The sequence below is a fragment of the Tachypleus tridentatus genome, chromosome 5 (assembly GCF_004210375.1).
Source record: "Tachypleus tridentatus isolate NWPU-2018 chromosome 5, ASM421037v1, whole genome shotgun sequence".
Lineage (NCBI taxonomy): Eukaryota > Metazoa > Arthropoda > Merostomata > Xiphosura > Limulidae > Tachypleus > Tachypleus tridentatus.
In genome coordinates this window covers 46968424-46977780 of record NC_134829.1, presented here as the reverse complement: position 1 = coordinate 46977780, position 9357 = coordinate 46968424, and the positions used below count along the sequence as shown (strand labels likewise).

General features: G+C 37.3%; 1 pseudogene across 1 annotated transcript in view; it reads right to left on the bottom strand.

The window, feature by feature from the left end:
• Positions 1–2395: 2395 nt before the first annotated feature.
• Positions 2396–9357, bottom strand: part of LOC143250350 (protein Wnt-16-like) — a 34340-nt pseudogene continuing 27378 nt past the window's right edge. Inside the window, exon 3 of the transcript XR_013028148.1 lies at positions 2396–3959. The product of XR_013028148.1 is annotated as a protein Wnt-16-like (transcript). The remainder of the gene's footprint in view (positions 3960–9357) is intronic.

Genomic DNA, 9357 nt, shown 5'->3' with positions numbered 1-9357 from the left:
TAGTGGCCATCCTTTGTGCCCAATTTTGATATAAGTAAACATTTTTCGTTGAATTTCTTACAAAGCTGGTCGAGGGCTACCTGCATGCAGTCTCTAATAATGAAATGAAATATTAGGGAAACGGTCAACACTACCTACCGTCATCTCTTTACCATCGCATTATGGGATGGACTGTCACATTATAAAGTAAATCGAGCTCCATAATAACCAGGCGTTGTTAGGCCCATGAGTAAAGTACTTCGTTTCCCACAATTTATAGTGAATTAAAAAAAAAGCAAATCATTAAAGTCGCTTTCTTAAAGTTCCAGTTGTTAAATATTGCTGAATTTTAACGCTCTGCAAGAACGACTAAAGAAAACGAAGTCTAAATATAAGTCGTTGATGTTGTTGTTGTTTAAGCACAAGGCTGCACAATGGGCTATCTGTGCTCTGCCCACCACGGGTATCGAAACCAGGGTTTTAGCGTTGTAAGTCTGCAGACATACCGCTGAGCCACTAAGGGGCGTAGTTTGTTTAGGTTTTCTTCGTTCCAGTTCCGTTCCTTCATCTAAGAAACTTTATTTTTAATAACAGAACTGTTGTTCTGTGTAACTCTGTAGAAAAGACTATTTTGACCCTCGTGTAATCTCAGGGCTAAAGTGAGTCTAGAGATATCATCCGGTTTCACCAGAATTCAATAATGAACGCGAATTTTGTGAAAGTAGAATGCATACATCAACCTTATGATGAATACTGTATCTAGAGAATGGTAGGACCCGGCATGACTCGCAATCTGAGGGTCGCGGGTTCGAATCCCTGTCACACCATACATGCTCGCCCTTTCAACCGTGGGAGCGTTATAATGTGACGGTCTGTCACACTATTCGTTGGTAAAAGAGTAGCCCAAGAGATAGCGGTGGGTGGTGATGACTAGCTACCTTCCCTCTAGTCTTACACTGTTAAAGTAGGGACAGCTAGCGCAGATAGCTCTCGTGTAGCTTTGCGCGAAATTCCAAAACAAACAAAGAAACAAAAATAATTGTAGAAGCACTGACATTCACAATTAAGAAGCACTGTATTTGTTTTTTTTACTCCAGTTATTTGGTGAAAATAATTAAAAACTTAATGAGAACCACATTGTATCTAACATTAAAATAAACTAGTCAAGGTGAAAAAATTTACCTTGATCGAGTTTATTAGTTTTTATTCTAACTCATGATTATAGAATAATATAAGATTTTTGTTGCATTTTCTTGGATTCGTCCGAATGAAGAAGAGATAACTCTGATTTATTGATGCTCGTAATACGAATGGAAAATTCGTCCTAAGGAGGTCGACGTCATGTCTTTTTCTAACGCTAGATGGCAACACAATATTTCACGCTATCAGTTTTTTATTCTAATTCATGATTATAGAATAATATAAGATTTTTGTAGCATTTTCTTGGATTCGTCCGAACGAAGAACAGATAACTCTGATTTATTGATGCTCGAAAAAAGAATGGAAAATTCGTCCTAAGGAGGTCGACGTCATGTCTTTTTCTAACGCTAGATGGCAACACAATATTTCATGCTATTAGTTTTTATTCTAATTCATGATTATAGAAGAATATAAGATTTTTGTAGCATTTTCTTGGATTCGTCCGAACGAAGAACAGATAACTCTGATTTATTGATACTCAAAAAATGAATGGAAAATTCGTCCTAAGGAGGTCGACGTCATGTCTTTTTCTAACGCTAGATGGCAACACAATATTTCATGCAACAAACTCACTTCATGTCAACATGATTAAAATTTATATACGTTCTTAGCAGACAGAAAAAAAAAGAGTTAATTTTAAAGGATGTTGGAATACAAAATGTTTCATAGAGCAAATAGATTTATCTCGTCTTAGTTATGATCAAATTCAAATCTTAAACTATTAACAGTACGGAGTTCGTAAAGGTAACGTTTGTTTAGAATGAAGCACAAGGATATACAATGGGCGATATGTGCTCTGACCACCAGCTATCAAAAACCGGTTTCTAGCGGTGTGAGTCTATAGAAATACCGTTGTCCCACAGTAGAGGTACTGATCATTTCTGTTGTTAAAGTGACAATATTTTAGTAAAATAATTCGGTCACATTCTTGAATGACATTCAATAGAAACAAACAAACAAAACTCTCTGAATATAATTGTTTCACATACTAGTAGTGAAACGTGAACGACATTATTAATAAAACACATGCTTCTAGGTGAATGAATGGATAACGTCACTAAATACAATTACGTTTCTTAGTGAGCGCGTGAATAAGGTCGCTAACCGAAGATAAGATTGTACATAATTAGAGGTTCTAACTTATCGAACTTTCTCCCAACAAAATACGCGGTTGTGTTCCCAGTGGTGAACCAAAGAAAACAAAAGCAACTTATTTTAGTAACCTTTATTTGTATGTAATTCTGTTAACGTAAAATAGTCTTGAATAGTACGGTTTTCATGAAGACACTTTGTAGAAAAGTAATACAAAAAGATTAGTTCCAGCTACTTAAATAATGAAATGAGCATATTGTCGATTTTATTTTTAAAAAATACTTAGATGTTTTTGATACCATCTTATAAATTAAAAATAAAACCTTTGACAGAAAATATTCAGGTGACGTAATTAAGGCACAGTTTATAATGTAAGGCTTTATAATTATTGTGACGTTAGGCTTAAAACGTAAAATGGCGTTCAGTTTGATTTAAAAGGTGATACGAACACAAACTGAGGCTCATAACAATGAATTATTTCTCCTTAAACAGCATGGTTACGTTTCAATTCTATTACTACTAGGGTTTTCAATATATTTACGATGACTTAATAACTAACAATAATATATTCTTATGGTTACATCTCTGCATGGTTTAGTTCATGTGGTTTTAATATCTGTATGATTTGGTACATACGGTATTACCATCTGCATGATTTGATATATACGGTATTAATATTTACATAATTTGGTACGTATGGTAATAATATCTGCATGATTTGGTATATACGGTATTAATATTTGCATGATTTGATATATACGGTATTAATATTTGCATGATTTGATATATACGGTATTACTATCTGCATGATTTGGTACATACGGTATCAACATTTGCTCTCTACTTTATCACAGTCACTGACTGTATAAATGCAAAGCTATATTATAACACTCGAACTGTAATAAACTATACGGATAATTCTCACTGTCATGACAGTCATGAAACTCCACATTATGATCCGTCGGAATCTGGTCTACGACTATCCGTCACTCATACCGGATATAGAAATTGTATTCTGGTTTTTTTCCCCTTTTTTCTTCTGCCATATACAAAATGTACCAACGGTCCAAGGTTCGACACGATGATTTAGTATTGTGTCAAAAAAAAAAAAGTTATCCAACCACGTATCGTTTTCTCACCCGTATCTGTGTGCCTGAGAACTGTGGTTGGTTTTTGGTATATCGCTGAACGGACGGTAAATGTTATACTAGTCGAACATCAACGGATGTTTGTCACTTACAGGTGTAGATCTCGACATCAGTCACACATGTTTTGCAAGTCACGTAGCAACACCAGTGGAATTTACAGTTACACCTTTCACTATGTCTTATCAGCTGCGTGTTGTACCCTCGACCGCAGCACAACAGGTCACAACCGTCAGAACTTGTAGAAGTTTTGTTACACTGACGTCCGTTAGTACCAAGAACGCCCTTTGAAAGGTCAGGAACACAAAAATTTGGAGACCTCCGAATATGTACGAGCTCTTGTTTCCTGATTTTATGTCTCCGTTTGTCCCGACGTCGTAACCTTCTTCTGCCTTTCCTAACCCTAACGGATTCTTCGTACTTTTCCTTGAGACGAGATCCTACTTCATAAAACGATGGCAGTTTCTCCCAACATGTCTTTAGCTGACAGGAGCCGGAAACACCATGGCAACGGCACTTTCTCTGCATGTGCTTGGACACCGCCTAACGGGAGAAACATTTATGAAAACATAAGACACCGATTTACTATATCAAATTGTCATAACTGCTACTTCACGTTTGCCTAAGACATTGCAGAGATATTTCTATATTTGCTTTACTCAGAAACGTAAGTTTACGTAAGTAAACGAGTTAAGAACTTAGACAATCAATATATGTAAACAATAAACGCGTTAAACAACTTACGAAATAAACGTTTGTGAACAGTAAATGGGTCAAACAGCTTACACAATAAACGTACGTCAACAGTGAACACGCCAAACAACTTTTACGAGAAACGTATGTAAACAATAAACAGGTTAAACAACCTAAAACTAAATCCTGTAACATACGTCATGTTGTAATGAGAGGAGACATTCTTATTGTTTCGAGACCTACTTTTCAAAAGTGATTGGATGAGCTTAGTTCTGCTTTGAAAGAAATTTGTTAAGCAAGAATAGGTTTGCTAGTTTTTTTTAATTTCACGTAAAGCTACACGAGGGCTACCTACGCTAACCGTTTCTAATTTAGCAGTGTAAGACTAGAAGGAAGGCAGCTAGTCATCACCACCCACCGCCAACTCTTGGGCTACTCTTTTTATCAACGAATAGTGGGATTGACCGTCGCTTATACGAGGGCTGTTCAAAAATACGCGGACTGTTTGAATTGCGCGGCTTCAGTTGGTTCCAGGGGAATCCGCTTGGTATCACTAGGTTCGCACAGATTAGCTGATTACGACGCCATTTCCCGATTGCAGATATTTTCATTTATGTATTAGCTACGCGGTTTTAAGTGAAGTGCAATTTTTTCGTTTGGCGGATTTCAGAATGAATGACCCAAATGAGCAACGACTTGCTGTGAAATTTTGTGTTAAACTGTGAAAATCTGCGACTGAAACTTTTGCTATGCTTAACACGGCTTACGGTGATGTTGCTATGAATCGTACGGCATGTTTCAAGTGGCATGAACGTTTTAAGGATGGTGGACAGTCCATTGAAGATGATGAGCGTCCTGGACGTCTTTCCACGTCAACTGACGACCCACACGTCGACAAAATCAACACCCTGGTGCGGGCAAATCGACGTCTGACTGTCAGGGAGCTTGCTGAAGAGTGTGGGATTTCAGTTGGATCTTGTTACGAAATTTTGACCGAAAAATTGAAGATGCACCGCGTTGCTGCGAAATTCAGCACTCAGAACTCGTGAGTTTTTGTCCAAACACTCGATCACTGTTCTTCCCCCCCCCCTACTCACCTGACCTTGCTCCTTGCGATTTTTTCTTGTTCCCCAAACTCAAAAGACCCTTGAAAGGAAGAAGATTTGAGATGATTCCCGAGATTAAGGCAAATGCGACGAAGGTGCTGGAGGACATTACAAAAGAAGCGTACCAGGACTGTTTCAACAAGTGGAAACACCGTTGGGATAAGTGTGTGCGTTGGGGAGGAGAGTACTTTGAAGGCGTCCCAGACCTGTAACTTCTAAATAAAGTACATTTTGTTTTATGACGTCAGTCCGCGTATTTTTTTAACAGACCTCGTATAACGCTCCTTTGCCTGAAAGAGCGAACATGTTTGGTGTTACGAGGATTCGAACCCACAACCCTCAGATTACTAGTCAAAAGCCCCTAACTACGTGGCCACGTCGGTCCGACAAGAGAAGAACTGAAAGGACTATGATAAAAGAAATACACATGAATATCACGGCTCGATGGGTTGGGTTATGAAATTTACTTAGAGAGTTAAAAAACTTGTTACTGACAGTTACATTTATCACAATCAAACCAAGATGAAGTTTTGTGGTTTTTAGATTACAAACAGTTCTTCAATCAAAGCTACTGTAATAAAAACAGGTACGTCTTTTATATATTTTAACTCTCAAAGATATAGAGGTTTTACACACACACTGTCATCAGCTCTTCTAAGTAAACTGGGGTTAGTCATACATATTAGCTCTTACAGCTGCAAATATTAACCCACAAAGTTATAGTTTTCACACACACAGCCTTCAGCTGTTGTGATTGAAGTACAGTCAGTTGTGCATACAGTTCTTACAGCAGTTTACATTTCATTCTGGTCCTTTATTGGATCACAATACGCCCCGAACTGCTACTCTAACTGTAAAACCTTTCCAGGATAGTACAGACCCTAACCTTTTCAGTTTCCAGTTGCCTTCGACATGCGCATTTTCGATAAGATTGATTCATTTAGAACTTTGATCTTCACAGGCCACACAGATTTTAATTCCGACGTGCATATACCGAATACTATAACATTCAATTGAACAGAGTAATGTTGTAATAGTGAAGCTTCAAGATAAAATTCACGCTATTCTACTGAAGTATTTTACCTTAGGCCTAAGTACCATGTTCTTTTTTTAAAATTAAGAAACTATAATTCCATACCTATTTTCGAAAATTAGTAGTTAAATGATATATATATACATACATAAATATATATTTGGTTCTCAAAGTGTATAAATTTATATTTGATGGTTTTGTATATACAAGAACCATCCCTTTTTGAATATCAGTTTTGTGGTTGATTTTATATGTTTAATTTAAGGTAAGGTAACATCTTATCTGAGACGTCGCTAGGCACAAACATAGGGGCCCAGAATTATCAGTTGGTGTCTTGAAAGATCAGAATAGAAAACCAAGATCGACATCACACTGAAACGTCAAAAATTCCAGCACCTATTGGCCTGTGCCACGAATCTTTCAAGCACCTAATGCCTCATATTTTTTATAAAATCAACAACAAAAAAAAACAAACTTAAAAGTGTCCTCTAGCTATTTTGTTCTCACAAACAAACAATTTTCCTCTGATAGGTTTGAAAGGCCTAAATTTTTGTTTTGTTTTTATTCAAACGGGAGAGCAATTTTTTTCCACCTGATTTCTATTCTTATGGTTGATTTCTGTCTTTTATTGTAACAAAAAAAATTTGCTACTTTGTTAACATCGAAATGTTCAACCAGACGTGTTATCCTTTTTGGAAATTCATAGATTTTTTCCCCGTAAGACTTTTGCCGAAACAATATAATTTTCACGTTTTAGATGTAATTTAATACGGGCGTGCTGCTTTTGTGAAATGGTTCTGTAAATATTGGGTTCTTATAGTCAGATTTCCTATTTTAATAAAGTCCTTGGCAGATTTAGTATCATTCTTTTGAATATACTTACAGTACTACACAATAGATGGCGGTAAGTTATGAAACAAAGTCATAATTCGTTTTCGTCACAAAAAATTACATGACAGAGATTGTTACGAATTATTCCTTTTATATCTACCACACGTCCTCGCCATTTCAGCCGTAGGGGCGTTACAATGTGACGGTCAATCTCATTATTCATTGGTAAAAGAGTAGCCCAAGAGTTGACGGTGGGTGGTGATGACAAACTACCTTTCCTCTAGTCTTGCACTGCAAAATTAGGGACAATTAGCCCAGATAGCCCTCGTCTAGCTTTGGGCGAGTTTCAGAACAAACCAAAACTGGAAATTGTCATGTGCACTAGCAGTGGTGTATTTAGGTAGTGGCTAGAAGGGGTTCAGCCCCAGGGCCCGTGGTTTTATTGGGGACCCATTGATAATTTTATTATATTAAAATTACATGGGATATAAGCCACTGGGCCTACACAATCTTAAATCTGCCACTGTATACTAGAGTACAGTTTTAAAACTTAAAACCGGAAGCTATGCAGCAAAAATCAAAGAGATACATTTTTTTCTGCTTTTAATTATATGTATATTTTTAAATTAGTAATCTCAACGATTCTTTAAAACGAGAAAATATCAAGAATCTTTGGGTTTATTTGTCAGAGTTCTTTCTTAAAATGAGATATTTAGTCTTGAAGGACACTGTCAGTATTTTATCTTTACTAACAGCTTTACTGATGTTGATTCAATAAATAGAATATATGGCTCATGCCTTTCAGTGTTTAAACAGAATTCTTGAAACGGATTCCTGGTATTGTACCGCCAACTGTAGGCCCATCTAAATATTATTAGGTCACAGTAATAATAATAAAAAAAAGTCCGTAACTGATGTAACATGAAATACAAGTGAAAAAGACTGTAATACTTTAAGCTTAATATCCTTGAATTTAAAGTAGTAAAGAAATTTCAAGTATCCAGTAAAGGGTTGCTCTTGTGAGGTGCTGCTTGTGTGGCCTCCATGGACTCCCACAACAACCAATGAATATTTAAACCAGTCTGGCCATCACTACTTCCCTGTCTCTCTTCAGCACTATACACTCTTGGCGGCTTAATTATCAGCAATTACCGTTATCATAAAGCCTTCCTTGATAGCTTTAATTACGTATATATTCAGGTTATCTGCAAAATTCTTCAAGATAATCCCGGCACCGCCCGTGTGGTGGCGGAGTTAGGGTTAGGTCAGGAGACCACACAACGTTACTTTGTTCCCTGACATTCCACCTAGGTGGTTTTCATAAGCCAAGAAGCACGAAACTGGCGTAAAAGGTTCTGCGGTTATTAAAATATATCACAATCAGGTCTGCTGTATAACAATATATTATCGGACTATTCAAAACTGAGGCCTGAAATAAAGATAACACATGGATGAAGCCAAAACTGATGATGGGTCACCTCATGCCTGCCAGTAATTTGAAGAAAAGGATTTTCTGAGCTGCCACTATTAAAAAAGTCTATAGGCTTAACACCATTTGTTCTGCAAAAACCACCGAAACATATGTGTGTGTGTGTGTGTGTATTTTCATGCCTCCAAGGCACTGAGAAGAGATATTAAAAACCTGTCTGTGAGGAACAAATCCCGTCATTATAATCTCACTTACTGCGCATGCGTTAGTTGTTTCCACTACAATACGGTGGAAATATACATATTCATGTGATACTAATGACAACTAGCTGGAAAATTATCTAGCAAAATAAAACTGATCCAGCTACACATCTAGAAATTGCACGAGTAATAGAGGAGGGGAGAGAAACAAGGGTTATATTAAACAAGGGTTATATTGAACAAGGGGGTGGTTCTGTTTCTAGCGCACAATAAATCAAATAATTTTGGGTCAAGATGTTTGTTTGTTTGAATTTTGCACAAAGCTACTCGAGGGTTATCTGTGCTAGCCGTCCCTAATTTAGCAGTGTAAGACTAGAGAGAAGGCAGCTAATCATCACCACCCACCGCCAACTCTCGGGCTACTTTTTTTACTAACGAATAGTGAGATTGACCGTAACATTATAACGCCCCCACGGCAGAAAAGACCGAGCATGGTTAGCATGGCGCGACGGGGATGGGAACCCGCGACCCTCAGATTACGAGTCGCACGCCTCAACACGCTCGGCCATGCCGGGCGTTGAGTCAAGATAGCTGACGTACAACATACATGCCTAAAAAGTTACAATAGTATAAAAAATTCATAGAGACG